The sequence below is a fragment of the Cupressus sempervirens genome, chromosome 3, assembly GCF_028749045.1.
Source record: "Cupressus sempervirens isolate cs-2001-9-10 chromosome 3, ASM2874904v1, whole genome shotgun sequence".
Taxonomy (NCBI): Eukaryota; Viridiplantae; Streptophyta; class Pinopsida; order Cupressales; family Cupressaceae; genus Cupressus; species Cupressus sempervirens.
The window spans coordinates 118,376,257-118,398,285 of NC_143120.1; positions in this window are offsets into that span (position 1 = coordinate 118,376,257).

Sequence of the window (22,029 nt, forward strand, 5' to 3'; positions counted from 1 at the left end):
CTCATTTAACCCAATCTAAGTCCAATATTCGTACATGTCATGTGGAAAATCCCCTTTCTTTAGATATCCTTCATGTTGTTATTTTGAAACATGTTAAGGTATCCCATCTTGAGATTTATAATGGTAAGGAGATCCTATGATTCATGTTAAGACTTTCCAAACTATATGTAGTGATTTTTCTCATGACTATAGGCTTATGGCTAAGTTATTTCTGCATACCTTTAGGGATAGAGCCTTGCAATGGTATTGTTCTCTACCTCCTTATTCAAATGGTTCTTTTCAAACTCTTGCTAATAATTTTGTTCAACTATTTTAGAATAATATTGGTCCACAAGTTTTTTAATTGATTTAATGCATTGTCAGAAGAATGTTAAATAGAAATCTATTGATTTTATTGGTAGATTTAAACATTTGTATGCTCATATTTCTTACCCTGTGCCTAATCATGATGTTAAAAAAATTGTATTTCTAATTTTCAAAAATACATTAGGAATAAGAGTCTCTTTTCTGAGTATACCTCTTTTTCACACCTATGTGTAGTGCTTCACCATTACTAGTTACAAGTGAGTCAACTCGAGAGCTCTACTCTGATGGCTCCTATTTATAGTGATAAGAGTGATGTCGTCAAACGTTCAAACAATTCTTCTAAATCAAAAAACTTTATCAAAATCAAATCTACACATATAGATGGTGATCAAGTGGCTACTACATCTTGAGATACAACTACTTTTTCCACTATATTTTGTCCTAATCATCAATATACTAATTTATCTGAGCATTTGTTTGAGGTGATGGCTAAGTTGATTCATGCTCATTTTCTTAATTTTCCTTCTATTGATCCTTGCAAAAAAAATTTCCTAAGTATTTTGATTCTAAAGTTTGATTTCAATATCACATCAACCAAGTCATGACACTCAAAAGTGTTATGGTTTGAAGAATGCTATTCAAGACCTTATTGAGTCTAAGGCTATTTTTGTTGATGCTAAAGTTAATCATACAAATGGTTCTATTGTGCCACTTAATTAGAATTTTCATATTTACACTAATCCTTTTCCTTCACACTCATTGAATATCATTAGTCAACCTTCTTCTAATTTCCATATTTCTTATGATGAGAAGACAAAAGAAGTGAATCATGTAGTTAATTATGTTGAGTTAGATTCTCAATCTCTGGTTTCTTATCCACTTGATCCTCAAGAAACAACACCTATTATTAGCTTTAGTTAGTTTGAGATGTCTAAGGAACCTAATGGTCATCTTTACATCACTACTAGAGTGGTTCATATTACTTCTCGTGGTACTTTGGTTGATCCTTCCTCTCATGTGAATGTTATCATTGAAGAATGCCTTTTTAATAAATATTGCATAGAGATAAGGATTGCATAGAGATACTTATGATTTAACTCCTATATGGATTCAAACCTGTAGTGGTTTTCTTTATTGACCTCAAGGTTCTATCACTTTATCTATTACTTTTTTAGAGAAATGTATTTTTACTACCTTTGTGGTTATTCCTACTTTTGATCAATTTCAAGTTAAGCTTGGCATTCCATAGCTTTCTTTCATGTGAGTTGTTGCTTTTCTTATTCATAAATATCTTAAATTTCCTCATGATGGAGTCATTGTTACTATTAATCATTCTCTTTATAAACCATCGCATCCTAAAAATTGTACTAAGATTAATTTTTATTGGCCATCTCATCTTAAGAAACCCCCTAATTGTCCTAATTATCTTTATAGAATCTATTAACAACATAAAGTAGCTAAGATTATGGAGCTTAGTCTTCCTAAGGGTTTTTTACCTCTTTCTATCTTTCCTAATTCATTTGCACCTTCTACTTATGAAGTTTTTCACCTTCTACTATTGCATGTCAACCAATATGTGTCCCTTTTGTGGAGCCTATAGTTGTTGATCCTAATCCTTCTACTATCCCTCATAAAATTGTTTGTAATCAACATACTCGTCAATGTCACAAGAAATATCAAGCAAAAGATAAGAATCAAGATCATTCTCTTTCTTCTCAACCTACATCTTCATCTCAACCTTTACCTTCCTTTAATCACACCCTATGTACATCTGTTGAGGGGGTTTGACAAGGTAACACTATGTATTTGGATAAACATGATGATTCTGTTAATATTTTAGATTTTGTTAATCTAGATATGGAAGATACTTTAGATGATAGTAGTGATGATGATTTAATTATTTTAGATAATGATTTTCCTAACATATTTTATATGCAACTTACAATCACTGCCAGTAATGAGCATAGTGATTGTCAAATTCCTTGCTTAGAACTCATTATGATTCCTACTATTATGGATATGGTTCCTCTCACGAGTCTCCATCCTTCCCCTAGAATTTCAAACTAAGATGAGGATGACACGTGAAATGCTTGACGTAAAATCCACTCATAATGGAAGTTTTTATTGGTCTTGTGTTGTGTTTCTCCCGTGTTATGCTTCTATTTTCTATTTTCTATTTTATTTCTTTAGACGACCCTTATTTGTTTGTTGAGTGCAAGGGGATAAAGTAATCACTCTGTTGTCTACATTCTTCTCTTTTGTATCTCTCTTCTTCTATATGTTGTTCTATGTTATGTTGTGCATGTGCTATTGTTTGTACTAGTGGTCTTATTTAGCCTTCTTAGTTTTTTATGATATGCTAGCACTGATTCTTTTTGGACTCCATGTTATTGGCCCAAAAATACTCTTCTTCATATCTCTCTTTTGTGTCTTTTCCTACATTGTGTTGTAGTTCTACTTCCTTTGGGGAATGATAATATTTTCATAATTGACATAATATTACATATTATCATACACTCTTATTGACCCCTTAGTTAGTAGATCTCTTTTGTGATCTATCTTTGTAATGTGTTCATTTCCCTTGATATGTTTCTTCTCTTTGGGGCATCTTGTAGTAGAAACATTCTTTCATGGATGCATGTGTGCTTCTATAAAAGTTGTTTCTCATGTTAAGTCTTTTACAATCAATTTAATGTGGGGGAATACACTCTGCTCATCCTTTTTCCATGGAATACAAATATGGGTTCTATGTCTAGAAAGCCCAGTCTCGATCCCATAAGGACACACACATCCTTATGCATAGATTTCCTTTCAATTCCTCTTTTTGGGGACATGGAGTTCCGTTGAAGTTGAATCCCTTGATGGATTGACTAGCATGCCACACACACTTGCTAGACCATTTGGTTCATTTGTGATGGGTTGACTACTGCACACACTTTCTAGACTATTCAATACCCCCCTTTTGTAGAGACCTTTTCCCCTGGTTCTTCTTGTGTTCCTTTGCCTTGTGTAGTTCACAATAAGACACCTAAACCTTATTGGGAAATCAACTACACCCATTTTTTATAGTGCTTATCTCTCTTATTTTAACTTTAGATGTGATAAGACTCAATTTTTTTGGGGGCTTGATGATTTCTTTCCTCTTTAATCATAATAATATGTTCTCTTTTTCTCTTGATCTACTTTACCATGAGCTTGAGGAAATGTATACTCCACTATAGTGGGGGATTAATATACCATCTTAAAATGGGTGCACTTTCATTTTATGACTATCGAGTTTCCTCCTCTTCATGATTCCCTCTTTGTATCATGGATATCCTCATGCTCACTCTTCTTTTCCTCATTTTCCCCTTATCTTTTCCATCTTTCCACATTATCTCTCTGGAATCTACCCTAACTCTCTATGGTACCCAAGACCTATCCTCCTAGACTAGGTCAACCCAAGTCAAACTAATCCTCCCAAGTCAACATTTCCATAGCCAGGTTGACCTAGTCCCCAACAATTTTTGACCTCAGGGCCTGAAAGTCCTTAGGATTTTAATTAGTTTATGACCATTATCTAATCAACTTGTATTTTTTTCTTCCTTGAAAACTCATGCATTAGGAGACTTGGAGGCATCATTTTCATAACTCAAGAAGAAATTCATATCTCAACCATCTCATTCTCAAAATCTTCTCTCTACTAAATCTTTTTAGCCTTTTGCATTCAAGTAGTTCAAGTATTCAAGCATTCAAGCTAGGATATTCTTTCTAGCATTTGAAAATCCTTGGTGAGGATTTTCTCTTCAATATCTAGTGTATTATTGTCCATCAAGGGAGGATATCCACATTGAAGAATTCATCCTCTTCATTCATGCATATCCATATCCATGACACCATGACAGAGTTATGCTAGATCCACTGTAAAATGTGGAGATATCCTACATTGCAAATTCAAGATCTACATTAAATACACATTACATACAGATGGGCAAGGTGAATCTTAACATTTATCTTATTCTTTACAATCATTTACATTTACATTACTTATTTATAGTTGATTCCTTAACCTTATGCTTGGCCAAGGAAAGTTCTCATCAAACTTCAACCCCCAAAACTTTTTTTCTATGTTCAATTGTAGGTTGGGAGTGAAAAGAATTGTAGATCTAGGACCTACAATTTGCAAGCTTATTGGAGTCATCAGTTTTGGATTCGCAAACTACATCAACTTGGTTGTAGGAAAAGCTTCCATTTTGATCTAGTCCTTCTATCTTGGATTCTGAGGAGATTTCTTGGTTTTGTTCCAATCATCATTTCATTCTAAGAATCACAAACAAAAGTTCAAAAAAGATTTGGATCCAAGAGTTATTGAGTGAAAAATACATCTTCTTCTACACATTTCAAGGTGAGTCTTTTACATTTCATATCATCTCATATATTTACCCTATATTTTCATCTTAATTGGGGTAATTTTATTCACATAGCATCTTGATTTACATTTCCTAAGCAATTAATTCAATTTCAAAATCACATTATCCTATTAAGGGCTTAAGAGAGTGTATTTGTATTGCATTCCTCTTTACAACCTAGATTTAGTTTTAGCACCCTTCTTCCTTTGGGTCCTAGCTAATCTAATTTGGATCATAAGTGGAATCATACTTAGAATCCCCGATCAAGTTGGATAGTTTTTACTTACATGACTAACCTTGAGAAAACTAAAACATATAATCTCACTCAACCATCTATTGTAATTGCCTTTAAATTGTGTTCTTATGCAATTTCTAGGAACATGTCCATACTCTCCACAATAGTGAAAAATATACCTTGTATTGTAATCCCAATAATAAGAGTTTGTGTGATGATGTACCTTGGTTTTCTTGTTTGATGTCCACCTAGGTTTGGATCTACATTTATATGCCTTGTGTCCATACTTCTGATAGTTGTAATAGTAACCTTCAAATTTATGAGTTTTGATGGTCTTGGTCCAACATTCATGTGCCTAATGTCCTTAGTTTTTGCAGTTGTAGCTATATCCTCTATTTTTTTGCCTAGGGTTTTGATTGCTAGTGTTTCTCCTATAGAAATTTGTTGTATGACCTAATTTTCCACAATGATGACAAGTGTTTTTTATTTTCTTTCCCTTATTACTTCTTTTCTCACCACTATTAGATGATTCTCCTACCTTAGTAGTAGAATTTCCTAATCTAGTAGTATCACCATTTGTTCTTGATGAGTTTATTAGTTTTTCAAATGCTTTGTGGCTTCACTAGGCTTGTTAAGCCTTTCAATGAATTCCTTTTCTCTCTTTAATTTATTTTGAAGTAGGTCATTCTATGATTTCAAAGTTTTAGTCTTGATGTCTTTTTTGTTCAGCACTTGATTTTCAAGCATTAGTTGATTCATCATGTCTAGTTGGATGTTTACAAGTTTCTACACATCTAATGACTTCTCTTCAAGTCTATTTTCTAGTATACTTTTTTTTCTATCATGAATTTTTGTTCCTCAACTTTATTTTTCTATTCAGATATCTCACACAACATAAATCATTGAGTTTCTTCTTCTCTTTTTAGATTCTTGACTTCTTTATTTAGAGCACCATTCATTTCTATCAGATCTACAATTACTTCATCAAACTCTTTTGAAGCATTTTCTTTAAACAATCCTGTAGTGTCTATCTCTTGATATTGAGTGTCATTTAGTTGAATGACCATATCCTTTCTTCTCTTTAATGATTTTTGCAATTCATCTCTTGCTTCCTTCAACTGATGTAGAAAAAGTTGTATTTCAATCTTTTGGTTCTCAATGATCTTTCCTAACTTCCATCATCAAAATCTTACCTCTTATGTTGTCAAAATTTTCTTTCAGGAGAACTTATCTTCGATACCAATTGTTGGAAATAACAATGGGAAAGTAAGTTCTAAGGATGGGTGGGGTGAATCTGAACTAAAAACTTTTACCTCTAAAATATTTCACCATTTCCCATCTCATAACTTAACATATAAATTGAAGTAAGAAAGCATGCATTACATCCATAATAGAAAGTAAATTAACACATGGCACAAAAGATTTTGGTTACCCAAAAACCCTCCAAGGAGAAGGTAAAACTAGGCTGGTGATGACACCCATAAATCTTCACTACTACAACAATAAAGTGTGGCCAATTATGGCTACAATGTTTTGATCATAAATTATGATCTACCCTATGTGAGGTCTGCCCTATTTAAGGCTCATAAAGACTGTTAGGTCTCACCTTGACTAAAGGATGTAAAGTCACAATTAAGTTAGAAATCTGTTAAGATATTTACAAAAGCTTGTTAACACTACGCTATTGAAAGATTTACCCTATTTTCATCTATTAGAATGATCTAGTACCAAATCCTTCAGTTAGCACCTTTCTGCTAGATGTCATATCTCCTCTTTATAGTTTGTATCTTGATACTTCTAATCTAATATATCTTCTTTGATATTTCATTTCTTGTCTTCACAACTGATCTATTCTTCTCAACTGATTTTATTTTGTTGATCATTCAATAGAACATCTTCTCTATTCTTGCATTTTCATAAGATACTCACCTTAGTATCCTCATTCACATAGTATACTCTCCCTTAGGGTTTACCATTTTAAATAGGCATCATGGAGATGATCTAGGTCATAATCAATAGCTCTAGTTGATTATTATTACTGCCTTAAGCTTCCCTTTATCTGATTGGTTTCATGTGTTACATAGGGATGTGTGATATGAATCCATCTTATCTCTTAATATAAAATATTCATGTTCATGTCGGCAAAAATGGTTTACATAGAATTTTGTGCCATTACAAACATCTATGTTATTGACTAGTCACTCAACATCAATAGGCTTCTAATGATCATCCTTCGCTATGCTCTTGTGTTTTTTACTTGGCTTCTAAATGGCTTGGCACACTTTATTACTTGGCACTAGAATCAATTGGCACACACTAATTTCTTGACATACATTGTTTTCTTGGCACCTAAGTAATTCGTTGCATACTAACTGCTCGACACCTACTAGTGCTCAGCACTAACTATCATATCACTTAGCATGTATTATCTGTAACTTATGTTTGGCATGCTTTGATCACTCAGTTCACTCAGTTCACTCGGCATGCACTATGCACTCGGCATAAATAGCAACTCAGTTGTAGTGTCAACCAACTAACTAAGCTAGATTAATGACTAAGTGTTTTGTCACTACAATGTCAAAACCATAATGAGATTAACAACCCTAAAATTGAATTATGATATTGTAAAAAAGTAATATTTCTTTGTGATTTTCTATTAAATTATATTTGTGACAATTATAAGGCTAGTAACTATATAATTCTTATATTTAACAAATTAAATATTATAGAGAATGGTTATATATGACTCTACAATTTGATAAAGGTGCATTTTTATTAAATAAAAAATATTACCAAAATATATTTAGTAAAATTAAATTTTCTAAAGACATCATATTTATCATTTTCTAAAGACATCATATTTATCATTAAAAATATTCAAACTTAAATTGAATAATCAATGTTTTAAGACTGTTTCTCTCTCTCTCTCTATATGTGTGTGAGAGAGAGAGGGGGGTCACTAAATATAAATATAAATAATATAGATAAAAAAAGACTGAAAGAGAATTTATAGAAAGTATTTTATATTAAGATTATTTTTATTTTATATTAAATTATAGGTTATAATTTTATTACTATATTAAGAGCTATGATAAGAGGTTAAATATTGGTAATAGAAAGTGATAGATATTAATAATATGAATCTTTAAAATTAACAGTCACTAGAGTAATTTTGTGGGTTCATTTTCCTTCCACTTTACTTAAAGTAATGTAATTGATTCCATCTAATAAAATTCAACTTTGATGAAGCTTCTAGGGTCTATGAAGCTCCCCTAAGAGTTGACTTTGTTGCTTGGCACTAGATTGTTAGTATTTTGATGTTGAGGGAAAGGTTATTAATCAATAAAACTAACAATAAGGTAGAGGTTCAAGTGGATTGTGTTATAATAAAAATGGAAAAGCTCTTGTAAGTTTCCAAATTGCATGTGGAATGTGATTGATTAGTTATCATTAACACCATTATAAAAAATGAGTCTAAGTATATATTAAAAAATTAAACTTCTTCTGGAGTTCCTTGAAGAGTATAAGGTATCTCATGAGTTGAGAGGGAGGGAATAAGGTAGTTGATACCATGTCAAATGTTAGAATTGATATGAGAATTCAAGTTAAAGAGGAGATTATAGAATATTTTAGGGATGTTGATAGGAATGAGTTGTGGTTGGCTTAACCATATTGGCCATTTATATGTGTTAGGCTTAAACTATAGGCCTTAATTAGTTAGAATTATTTAAAGTCCAATAGGGGATGGTAATACATATTCAAGTTTATATTAAAATTTAAATGAATCAAAAAAATTAAATCTTTTATGATTAAAGCCCATTATGAAGGTATTTATTCATTGGGTGGAGAAAGGTGAAAGGAAGCATCATTGAGGAAAGCTCTTGTAATTAAGAAGGTATTAGATAAATGTATTGTGGAATCTAGTCAAGAGACCAATTGGAAAAATATGAGGTCTTCTTTTCAATACATGACCAAATTTTCACAAAGAAATATTAAAATTTTTTAGAGTGAAGAAAGCACAATTACTAGGAATATTTTTTGGATTCCTACTATTTAGGGGAAATAATAAGCTAGGGTTTCATAATAGTTTATTGATAACTATTTCAATAAGTTGGATAGATGGTAAAAAAACTGGCTTAACGATGAATCTATCCATGCTATGGTAAGGTTCATGTTAATGTCAATCCAAGGGCATAAACATGAAATGGTTGTGCACAATATATGTACTAAGTTTCTATTGAGGCCATGCTAACTACTGTCGAAAAGGGAATATGGAGAAAGATGAAAGCTTTAAAGTAAACATACTTGGTTACCATCTTCCAAAGGATAAATAGTATAGAAAAAAAAATACAAAAACTAAGTTCAAGTCTATCGGGTAAGAAACTACTCTACCTTATTTAACAACAAGAATAGACACAAGAACTATTTCATTGTTGCTACAACAAGTGACTGAACAATAACTATAAAAATTGTAAACAAAAAAACACATGTAACAAATCACTCACCAAGTGGACCATCTTGGATGACTGAATCTAAGTAATTTAACACATTATGAGCTTAGTATAAGTATTTCTTTACTCACATCAAAAGAAAATGATTAAGCATTTAGTACTTGGAAATTTTGAAAATTATATTGTTGAAATAATTATATAATATCAACCTATTGTTGAATGATATCTCTCTCCAAATAACCTCCAAAGAGACTTCACCAACTTATTTGTACTAAACTCACAACCAACAAAATATAAACTAACTAGCCACTTCAAACAAAATAGATGGGTGTAGCTATTACAATAAGAATAGAAAAGAGAGATTATCTTGATAGGGAAAAATTATATTATTCTTATTAACAAGAAATAATATAGGAAAACTACTCCTTGGATTCTTTACATTAAAAGATCACTAGTTCTGCTCTAACTAGAAAGTAGGAAAATTGGTTGGGTATTCAGTTATGTCCTATTTTCCACCCCAATTGCACAACTTGGTCCAAAAGCTAACAAATCTCATTAAGTTATTGCTTAGTTTTTCTTTTGTGTAGACCTATTCTTGTAGTGAAAGGTTGTGAGAAAAAATATACATTTGCATTTATTCCACATTATATACATTTATTAAACCTCAAATTTCATTAATATGGATATATCACATGATTGTAAGAAAATAGACTAATTGGTTGTAGGAAATTGAGTATGATTCAATTACTCAAAAAGGAACAAAATAAAGATAACCATGGATTAAAACATCAAGTACTCCATCCTAAAATATTACATTTCCATATTTTGCATGTTTATTTGAGGATAATTTAAACTTCATAAAACTATTGGAGTAAAAGTGTTTAAGCATCATACACCCTATTAAAGTTTTTAAAAAAAACAAGAGTGACATAGAAAAATAGGCTATTATTTAAGCCTATAATTCTACCCAACCTAATTCCTTGTTGGTATTCTAGAAATTGGATTTTTTCTAATTTTTCCATTCATTCTTTGGTTAATGGTTGAGCTCTATCCTACTCCACCCTTGGCTAAATTATAGTACTATCCTTTATTTTTCCTCAACCTCTAGACACTTCATCCTCCATTTCATGTTCATTCCCATAATCTCTATTCTATGAAGAGGGAAAAGTAGAAGATATGACTGAAATTTTAGTGGAAGCCTATACTCTTCTCATGTGAAGCCTAGCTCTATATATTAGCATACTTGTTAAGTTTCTACAACATATTTTTGTGGTGAATGTATCACAGCATGCTACAAATTTTCATAGAGTTTTCTCCACTACTAAATGATAGACCTAAGAAATAATTTCACTTCATTTATGTCCATCTATTCATATTCCTAGAATTCTTCTTCTCACAAATCATGAATTCCTTTTCTCTTCTTATTATCTATAAATAACCACATATAACTATAATGAGTTCTTTTAGCCTCCTTACATTCGACCCTTGTCAGAAAGAGAGAACTTACCTATATGGTCTAGCTTGTATTTCCCTCTAATCTCATTCTAAATCCAAGATATAAATTCACATAATTGAATATCCCCAACATGAGAGAGTAGATTTTAAGTAGTATTATTATGAACAAAAAATTTATCCAAATATAAATCACGTAGTTAATTCTTTATGATATATCATGGAATTCTTCAAAATTTTCTAGTGAAGGATTTAACCCTTCCACAACCCTCATCAACCTAAAATTTAAAATATTGTTCCTTTAAATAGAAGGTATAAACTCTTAGTGGTGATTTGCATTTCATAATCCTAGGAATAATCATTTCAATTATATTGATCCTATCCTTCATCTTAGTGATCTCATCCTCCTTATTCTTCATTTAAATTGTTTATTTCTCAATTACCCTTTATAGTAGATAGCTTTCTCAAATTTCTACCTACTTTGTTGTATTAACATTTCTTTATGTGGGCTTAAACCTATGACAAGTGGAATAGAAATAAAAAGAGTATCTAGTTTTTCCTCTAATACTTGTGGGTTCTCCATGAGAGTATTTACCTAACCCCTTTTCCAGACTACAATAGAGGGATTTATTTGTTTTTATGATGTAGGAGCATCCTGGGTTGCCTTGTTATCTTGCTCATTTTGTTCACCTAGTAGTTCCTTAATGTGCCTAGCAATCCTTCATGTGCCTAGCAGTCCTTCATGTGCCTAGCAGTTGCTTCATGTGACTAGCAATTCCTTCATGTGCCTAGCAATCTTGTTTTCTTCATGTGCCTAGTAACCCTATTTTCTTCATGTTCCTAGTAACCCTATTTTCTTCATGTGCCTAGTAACCCTATTTTCTTCATTTGCCAAGTTACCCAGTGTATGCTGAGTGTTTCTTCATGTGTCGAGTTACTTAGTGCATGCCGAGTGTTTCTTCATGTGCCAAGTTAACCATGTATGCCAAGTATCAGTATTTAGAAGTGATTTTGTGAGCTGACTTGTAGGATTTATTTCATTCGCGACATTTATGTTAAGATCTTTTCTTGGGATGAGTCCAGACTATTGTTGGGTCAACCTTCCTCTTATGTAATGATTCTAGAATGATCTATAAGCCATTTTTGAAAGCATAAATAGAATGTTTAGGCTTAGAATCAGGCAATTTTTGGAAAAGAAGAAGTTTTAGAGAAGCTTTTGGGAAGAAGATTAGAGAGCAGAACTAAAAGTGCGAACTTGCAGTTGGATCTTTGAATGTGAATGTATTTGTAATTGGCCGTAACCCAGAAGGCCTTACAGTTGGGCATGTATGAAGATATTTTGATGAAGCAATAAAGTATTTCTCTCTCTTCTTCCTCCTTTGGTTGCTGTTCTTTATGTGTATTTCTGTTGTGTTAACTCTTGCAGGGTGGTTTGGATAGTTGGGTGAGCCTTTGGCCCTAGTTATTCATCCTCTTGCCTATGTCAGCTGGTATCAGAGCTTGAGGTTCATCCTTGTGGAGATTGGATCATGTAGAACCCTGATTTGGATTTGGTTGTAAGGTAGTAGATCTACAAATTTGACCTATAACTTGTAGACTGTTACGATCTTGTAGGAACCTGATTTGTAAAGATGGTTTGTGGTAGAGGAAATAATGTTGATAATGCTATATTGGATCAGTTGATACAAATTGTAGCCAGATTAGATGCTATGGAGACAACCCAGAGGAGAGGAGAACATCTTGATGATGTAAGTGATGATGAAGCAGTAGCACCAAACCCTAATCAAGAACTTGAAGAAGACCAAGATGAAGCAAGATTGTTGAGAGTATTGTCTAGAGAAAATTCAAAGACTATTGTAGAAGTTGTTCCTTATGATGGAAAATTAGACACCAATGTTGTGGTGTATTGGATCTCTAATATGGAGAAGTTCTTTAAGTATGAAAACACTCCTGATAATAGAAAGGTGAAGATTGTAGTCACTAGGTTGAAAGGTCATGCATCACTATGGTGGGAGCACTTGCAAACTGATAGACAAAGGAGAGGAAAGGAGAAGATCACAACTTGGCCAAAGATGGTGAACAAGGTAAAGAATAAATTCCTTCCTGCTGATTACCAAGTTAGCTTGTTGAGAAAGATGCAAAATTTGAAGCAAAAAGACATGACTGTGAAAGAGTATACTGAGGAATTCTATAGATTAGACATCAGATCTGGATATGTGGATGATGATGTTGAGAAAATTGGAAGGTACATTAATGGATTGAGATCTGGAATACAAGATAAAATAAGTTTTGTGAAGCTGAAAAGTGTAGAAGAAGCATATCAATATGCCTTGAAAGATGAGGAGATCTTGACAAAGAAGCATGAACAAAGATAGAGAGGTAGAGGTGGTAGATTCCAGAGAGGCAGAGGTAGACTTATGGAGAAAGTGGCAGATCTGACAATTTTGTGTAGGATAAAGGAAAATCTGAATGAAAGAATGATGACAAAGGCAAGACTGAATGGAAAAGTGGTAATTCTTATCGAGGAGGCACTAATTCTTACTGAGGAAGAGGTAATTCTTATTCTAGAGGTGGATTTCATGGTAATTGTTTTAGATATGGAAAAGAAGGGCATAGATCCTTTGAATGTAGATCTTCTAAAGGTGGGAAGAATAATAGAAATGCTATGATTCAAGAAGACATTGAGAGTTCACCAAGTGGACCTAAGGCTGGAGAAAATTTTATGGTGAGAAGAACCTTATGTAATAAGGGAGGTGATGAGGAACCTGTTTTAAGGAGAAGTCTTTTCAAGACAAGATGTAAGATGGCTAGAAAATGTTGTAAAGTGATCATTGATAGTGGAAGTTCTACAAATTTGGAATCAGAAGAGATGGTTATGAAGTTGCAGTAGTAGAGGCTAAAACATCCGAAACCTTATCATGTTTCATGGATCAAAGATGAGCATAAGATATTGGTAAGTGAGCAATGCCTTGTGAAGTTCAAAATTGGACATTACTTTGATGAAGTTTTGTGTGATATTATGCCCATGGATTGTTGTCATATTTTGTTGGGTAGACCTTGGAAATATGATAGATATGTTGTACATGATGGAAGACTGAATCAATATACTCTTTGGGTAAATGGGAAGAAACAAACATTGTTGCCTTTGATCGAAAGTCTAGATGAGGTTAATTGTACTACTATAAAAATTTGCATGGTTAATGGAAAACAATTTGAAAAGGAAGTGAAGAAGAATCAGGTCAGTTTTGCTATAATAACAATAAAATTGAGTTTTGTCAATGGAGATCGAGTGCTAGAAAACAATGTTAACCAAGTGCTAGTCAGTGGTGACCGAGTGAGAGATGGTAGTATTGACCAAGTCCCAGGAGAAATTGTAGAGTTACTGAATGAGTATAAAGGCATTATTGCTGAAGATATTCCTAATGGTTTACCTCCTATAAGAAGTATAAGTCATTGTATGGATCTGATTCCTGGAGCTAGTTTTCCAAACAAAGCACCATATAGATTGACACCTACAGAGAATGAAGAACTTAATAGACAAGTGCATGAGTTGTTGCAGAAAGGTTTGATCAGAGAAAGCTTGAGTCCATGTGATGTACCTGCTATATTAGCACCTAAAAAGAATGGATAATGGAGAATGTGTACTAATTCCAAAGCCATTAACAAGATAACAGTGAAATATAGGTTTCCTATGCAAAGGATGGATGACATAATGGATGGTTTGAGTGGAGAAAAGTATTTTACCAAGATTGATTTAAAGAATGGCTATCATCATATTAGAGTCAGAGAAGGTGATGAATGGAAGACTACTTTCAAGACAAAAGATGGTTTGTATGAATGGTTGGTTATGCCTTTTGGTTTGACTAATGCACCTAGTACTTTCATGATGTTGATGAATGAAGTTCTAAAAAGATTTTTGGGTAAGTTTTTGATTGTTTATTTGGATGATATTATGATATTCAGTAAGACTAAGGAAGAACATCTTGAACATATTAGACAAGTATTACAGAGGTTGAAAGAGGAAAAGTTGTTGATTAATTTGAAAAAGTGTTCTTTTATGCAAGAGGGGATTGTGTATCTAGGATTTGTGATCTCAGCTGATGGTTTGAAGATGGATCCTGAGAAGGTTAAAGCAATTTTGGAATGGCCTACACTTGAGAATGTGAGTGAGGTAAGATCATTTCATGGTTTGGCTAGTTTTTACAGAAAGTTTATAAAGAATTTTAGTGTTGTTTGTAATGCTATGACTGAAACAATGAGGGGAGATAAAAATGAATTCAAGTGGACACATGGAGCTGATAAGAGTTTTGAGACTTTGAAACAAAAGGTTGCTAAATTACCTGTATTGGCTTTACCTGATTTACCTAATTTCAACAAAGTATTTCAAGTTGAATGTGATGCAAGTGGTAATGCAATAGGAGCTGTATTAAGTCAAGAAGGTAAGCCAGTTGCTTTCTTTAGTGAAAATTTGAATGATGCTAAAAGGAAATATTCTGTGTATGATCAAGAGTTTTATGCTATTGTTCAAGCATTGAAGAAGTGGAGACATTATTTGATGCCTAAGGAGTTTGTGTTGTATACTGATCATAAAGCTTTAGAATACTTGGGAAGTCAACATAAATTGAATCAAAGACATATGAAGTGGGTTGAGTATTTGCAGAGTTTTACATTTGTGGTCAAGCATAAGAGTGGAGTTACTAAAAAAGTTGTTGATGCATTGAGTAGAAGACGTTCTTTTTTGACTCAAATGAAGGTTGAAGTTCTTGGTTTTGATGAGATGAAAGAGTTATATGATGCTGATCCTAATTTTTTTGAGGCATGGAGAGAGTGCAAAGCACCAAATCTGACCGATCACATAAGTAAGTATGATGAGTATTTCATTCGATAAGGTATGTTGTTCAAAGGCATTCAGTTGTGTATTCCTAGAAGTTCTATTAGGTTGAATCTGATTAAGGAAAAGCATAGTGGTGGATTAGCTCAACATTTTGGAATTGATAAGACATTGAGTTTTCTGAAAGAGAAATATTATTGGCCACAAATGTATAAGGATGATTAGAAATTTGTAAAGAGTTGTGGAGTTTGTCAAGTTGCAAAAGGAGCGAGTCAAAATACTGGTTTGTATACACCTATTACTATTCCTAAGAAACCTTGGACTGATATCAGTATGGATTTTGTTCTTGGATTGCCTAAGATAGTGAAAGGGTATGATTCCATATTTGTTGTAGTGGACAGATTTTCTAAGATGGCTCATTTTATACCATGTATGAAGACATCAATGTTGAGCATGTTGTTGAACTTTTCTTTAAAGAGATTGTGAGATTGCATCAATTACCAAGAAGCATTATTTCAGATAGAGACAGTAAGTTTGTTGGTTATTTTTGGAAGACTTTTTGGAAGAAGATGGGTATTGAATTGAAGTTTAGTTCTACATTCCATCCACAAATAGATGGATAGACAAAGGTTGTGAATAGAAGCTTGGGTAATTTGCTAAGATGTTTAGTTGGGAATAAGCCAAGTAATTGGGAGATGGTATTGGCACAAGCTGATTTTGCATATAACAATTTTGTGAATAGGAGTACAGGGAAGACACATTTTGAGATTGTTACTAGAATGCATCCTAGAGGTATATCAGATTTGAGAGATTTTGCTAGTGAAGAAAAGAAAAGCACTGCAGGAGAAGAATTTTTTGATTTTATGGAGCCCTTGCATAAGGAAGTGAAGTTGAGGTTGGAACAAAGCAATTAGAAGTATAAGGAGAATGTCGATCAGTCTAGAAGACACCATGATTTTCAAGTTGGTGATGAGGTGATGGTTCATCTATAGAAAGGAAGATTCCTAGTTGGAACATACAATAAGCTAAAGCTGAAGAAATTTGGACCTTGTAAGATCCTGAAGAAGTTTGACAGTGGTAATGCTTATGAAGTTGAGTTACCTGATGACATGGATATATCTCCTATATTTAATATTGCTGATTTGTATAAGTATCATGAGTTAGAGGATGAAGTTTTTATACTAGATGATTATCCTAAGAAGCAGATTGAAGAAGTTGAACAGATATTGGATCAGAGAGTTGGCAGGAGTACAAGAGGAAAAGATTACTATGAATATTTGGTGAAGTGGAAGAACAGACCTATTGAAGATGCTTCATGGATTTATCAATTTGAGTTGGATTCAGCTCAGGTTGGGACATCTCAATGATTCAGGAGAATCATTTCTTTCAACCTCAGTTGTCTAATGTAGGAGCGTCCTAGTTTGCCTTGTTATCCTACTCATTTTGTTCACCTAGTAGTTCCTTCATGTGCCTAGTAGTCCTTCATGTGCCTAGCAGTCCTTCATGTGTCTAGTAGTTCCTTTATGTGCCTAGCAGTCCTTCATGTGCCTAGCAGTTCCTTCATGTGCCTAGCAATTCCTTCATGTGCCTAGCAATTCCTTCATGTTCCTAGCAATCCTGTTTTCTTCATGTGCCTAGTAACCCTATTTTCTTCATGTGCCTAGTAACCCTATTTTCTTCATATGCCTAGTAACCTTGTTTTCTTCATGTGCCAAGTTACCCAGTTTATGTCGAGTGTTTCTTCATGTGTCGAGTTACTCAGTGCATGCTGAGTGTTTCTTCATGTGCCAAGTTAACCAGTGTATGTTGAGTGTCAGTATTTGGATGTGATTTTGCGAGCCGACTTTTGGGATTTATTTCAGCAACATTTATGTTAAGATCTTTTCTTGGGATGAGTCCAGACCATTGTTGGGTCAGCCTTCCTCTTATGTAATGATTCTAGAATGATCTATAAGCCATTTTGGCAAGTATAAATAGAATCTTCAGGCTTAGAATTAGGCAAGTTTTGGAAAAGAAGAAGTTTTAGAGAATCTTTTGGGAAGAAGATTAGAGAGCAGAACTAAAAGTGTGAACTTGCAGTTGGATCTTTGAATGTGAATGTATTTGTAATTGGTCATAACCCAAAAGGCATTACAGTTGGGCATGTATGAAGATATTTTGATGAAGCAATAAAGTATTTCTCTCTCTTCTTCCTCCTTTGGTTGTTGTTCCTTGTGTCAATTTATGTTGTGTTAACTCTTGCAAGGTGGTTTGGATAGTTGGGTGAGCCTTTGGCCCTAGTTATTCGTCCTCTTGCCTACGTCATGTTAGGAGTATAAATGGTAGGAGGAGTATTTAGTTCTTCTTCTTCTTCCTATTATATTTGTGGGTGGTGTAAGTAGAAGAAAGTAGATGATCTAATTGGATGAAATTAACAACCTTCAGTTGAGGGATATATTTTCTACTAGGCCTTTAATTATGACATGAGAGGAGGAGGATATAAATTGGTGTAGTTCTAAGAGTGGTGAATATTTAGTTAACATTGGCTATGGAATTATATAAAATGAAGGATCTTGCAATGATTGGTCTAGAAGATTATGTTGGAATACAAATATGATGCCAAAGTTAATTTTGCATGGCTACCCTTTAGAGATGGGATGTTAATAGGAAAAAATATAAAGAGGATCAGATTTGTGTAGGATCTTTCATTTTCTTTTTGTGTGATTGGAATAAGGAATCTCCTCTTATTTTTGAATTGTGAATTCACTCAAGAGATTTGGAAATCTATCATGAAGATGGTAATTCCTACTTCCTAAAATACTTTAGGAGTGGGGATAGAGCTAGTCTACCCCTAAAAATGCATTATTTATCATAGGAGTATAGTATGTATGTCCATGGTAATATGAAAGATCTAGAAGGAGTTGAATATGATGATTTTCTTAGGGAAATATGAATCATTCTCCAATTATCTATCGATATTGAGAAGATCTATCTCATAATTAGTGACTCAACAACACAAATCAATTTGGATAATATATAATTCTCCCTGGATAATAAGAATCTATAAGGATGTTAACCTTATTTGAAGTTTAGGCCCATTTTGTGGTCCATGAAGTAAAAAATCACAGTGCCACAAAGAAATTTTTTGAAAATCTAGTTTCATCTTTGAACCACAACATCCAAGGGAAGAAGTGAGCTTCACCACTTGTCAGCATGGTGCACCTCCACATAATTATTCTCTCTACAATTATCTAGGAGAACCAAAAATGTGCCACATGTCCATACAATTTTCCTCTATTAAACTATAGACCTGAATTCCTTCACATGAAACATTAATAGACGTTATGAGGTGTGTCCAATTTTAGGATACATCTTCACCCATTAAAATAACTGCAATGTGGAAACTTGCATTGCAATTTTTCACATTTCTCCAAATTTAAATGGAAGCCACCTTTTGTAGAGCTGTGAAAAAGTACTCATTACTCATGTGATGAACCAACACTATGGCTAGGAGGTTGTTTGATAAAGGTTTTATTTTTAAACAATGGACAAGGGATGATAAAAACCTAACAAATGTGGGAAGAGATGACCAACAATGCTTTTTTCCTATGATTTCAAAATACATATTATAGCCAGGCATTTAAAATGAGGAAGGAAAAGCATTGTAAAGATAGTCTAAATAGGGAACTTTTACTAAGATTGAGGGGATTCAACCCTATGTAATTAGCATGCAACCAATAGGAAAAGTGTGAAGATTTTAATGGGAAAAGAAGATTGTGGATTCATACCTAATCCTAAGTCTTTAAGGCCTTTATAAGAAGGTTGAGGCCCCACTTAAGAGAAGATGAAGAGAGTGAATTGCATGGAATGCATGATAGTAGGGGTGTAAAGACTTAAAATTTGATCAACATTACAGAATTTAGTGCAGCAAAACATAGCATCAAGATTTTGCACAGAGATCAGATCAGGAAGGATTAGGACAGAGTGAGTAGAACAAGGATTTGGAATCAACAATTCAAGATTGTAAGTCATCAAGTCAATACATTCTAATACTCTCTAGCAATTGTATTAGGAATGAAAATCCTATTGAGATAGTTTGGCTTAATAGCTATGTTGTAGAACCTTTAACAAGGTGATAAATCCTTTGATAGGGTGACACTTCAAGTAAGTGTTTGTAAATCCTTTAAACATGTCACTTTTAATAGAGTGTAAAGCTTTTAATAGGGTAGGCCTCTCATAGGGCAGACCATTGGAAGTGGTCAAACTTATATTATTATAGTGATAATTTGTGGGTGGCATCCCCACCCTAGTTTTACCTTCTCATTTTGGAGGCTTTCTGGGTGACCAAAATCTAGTGTTGTGTGTTTTCATGCATGTCTTTACTTTATGTTTATTTGATATGTTTACATGCATGCAATTAATTTCAGCTATAAATTTTGGTGGTTAAAGTGTGTTACTTCTGATTCATCCCCTCCCCCCCCCCCCCCCCCCCCCCCTCAGAAGTAATCTTTCTATTTGTATATTCCAATATTTGGTATCAGAGCATAGTTCTCACAAGGAGAAGCCTTATAGCCTGGAGAAAAAGATATAGAGATGGAAGTCTACAAACTTGGGAAGGTCATAGAAAACTAGGTGATTGATATACAACTTGTTCTACACAACTTGGAAGAAGCCAGAGAAGAGTTGAAAAAATCCTTAAAGAGAAGAAGAGAGATTGCCATAGCTGAAAATGACATGCAATACAAGGAGATTGACACCACAAAAGTGTTAGCCAATGGAGATACCAAAGAGTTTGATGCAAAAATAGTATATCTAATGGAGAAGAATAGAGCTCAAGTAGAAGAGATCATATCTCTCAAAATTGAGCAAGAATCACAAGCCATGATGCTTTGTGAGATAACTAAATAGAAGAAAAGAGCCATTGAAGATAAGGCTATGATTGAAGTTGAAAAAATAAACCTTGCCAAAAAATTGGAAGAGAAGTCAATAGAGCATGCAAGAGTTTCCAATATGTAGCTAGACACCCTAAGCCAAATGATGAATGCACATCATGAGTTGAATGTCAAGGACATTGAGATCTCCACACTAAAAATGAAAAATGAACAACTGTAGAATGACTTGAGAAGAGAGAAGGAGATTTTAGAGAGCTTTAAAAAATCTATTGAATCCATCAAGCACTTTGAATAGCTACTGAAATCACCAAGATCCAACAATGACACTTTAGGACTAGGTTACACCAGCACTGAAGAAGGAGACTCATCAAAGACTGCAGAAGAAAGAAGTAACAAAGGTAAGAACACTAAACCCACTTGTCATTTCTATGGTAAAAAGGGGCATGACTCTAATGTATGTAGGAGTAGGAAGGCCAATTAGTAGGACAAACCCAAGAACAAGGGTCACTATCACAAATGCAATAAGCAAGGACACCAAGCACAAGACTGTAGGACCAAAACCATAAAGACATCAAGATTTGAAGGTCACTACTATAATTGCAAGAAGTATGGTCATAGAGATTTTGAGTGTAGATCAAAGTCTATGTGGACACCAAACCAACCAGTAAAGACCAAAAGCTATGGACATCACTATAATTGGGACTACAATACTAGGTAGAGCTATCACTATTGTCAAGAGTATGGACACATTCCTGAGAATTGTATTAGAACACATTTCAGTGGAAACTATAATAGGTGGTTGAGTCAAACCACATGCTTTAGTTGTCTAAAGATAGGACATATCAACAAGTTTTTTCCAACCAAGTCCAAGGCACCCAACTCTAAGTTCAATAAAGGAAAAGAAAAAGTTGATGTTGAAAACATCAGAGGAGAAATGAATAGAACATGGAAGAGAAGAGATGGAGGCAACACATCCAATGGAGGGATCACTTCACCCAAAAATTCAAGTGGTCACACTTCATTCAACTAAGCAAGAGAAGGTATGTGTGATTGATATACAAAGCTTTTTCATACATTAGTTCCAAGACAAGAAAGTACTGAAAAAGAGAGATCAACATGATTAGAGATGCAAAGTTAAAACTTCAAATTTTCACAAGTGCTTCCGAGTTGCTTTTAGAAGCTGAGTTGTTAGTTGTAGCCAAGTTGGTAATGGATGTCAAGCAAAGGGAAATTCTAGTTCAAGCCAAGTGAGGGAAGCTTCAATGGATGTTGAGTGGTTGAAAGACAATGGAAGGTAAGTAATGTAGAAATGCTTAAGAAGCCGAGTGAACAGTTGTAAACATACTAAGCATTAAATGTTGCAAAATGAGGGTATATGATTGCATTTTAAACCATTTTTCTTCATTAATATTAAAGATCAAAGATGAAGAATAGAGTAGGGTGATTTACAAGTAGAGAATCTAGCATTTGAATAGATTTCAATAGTGATTCAACA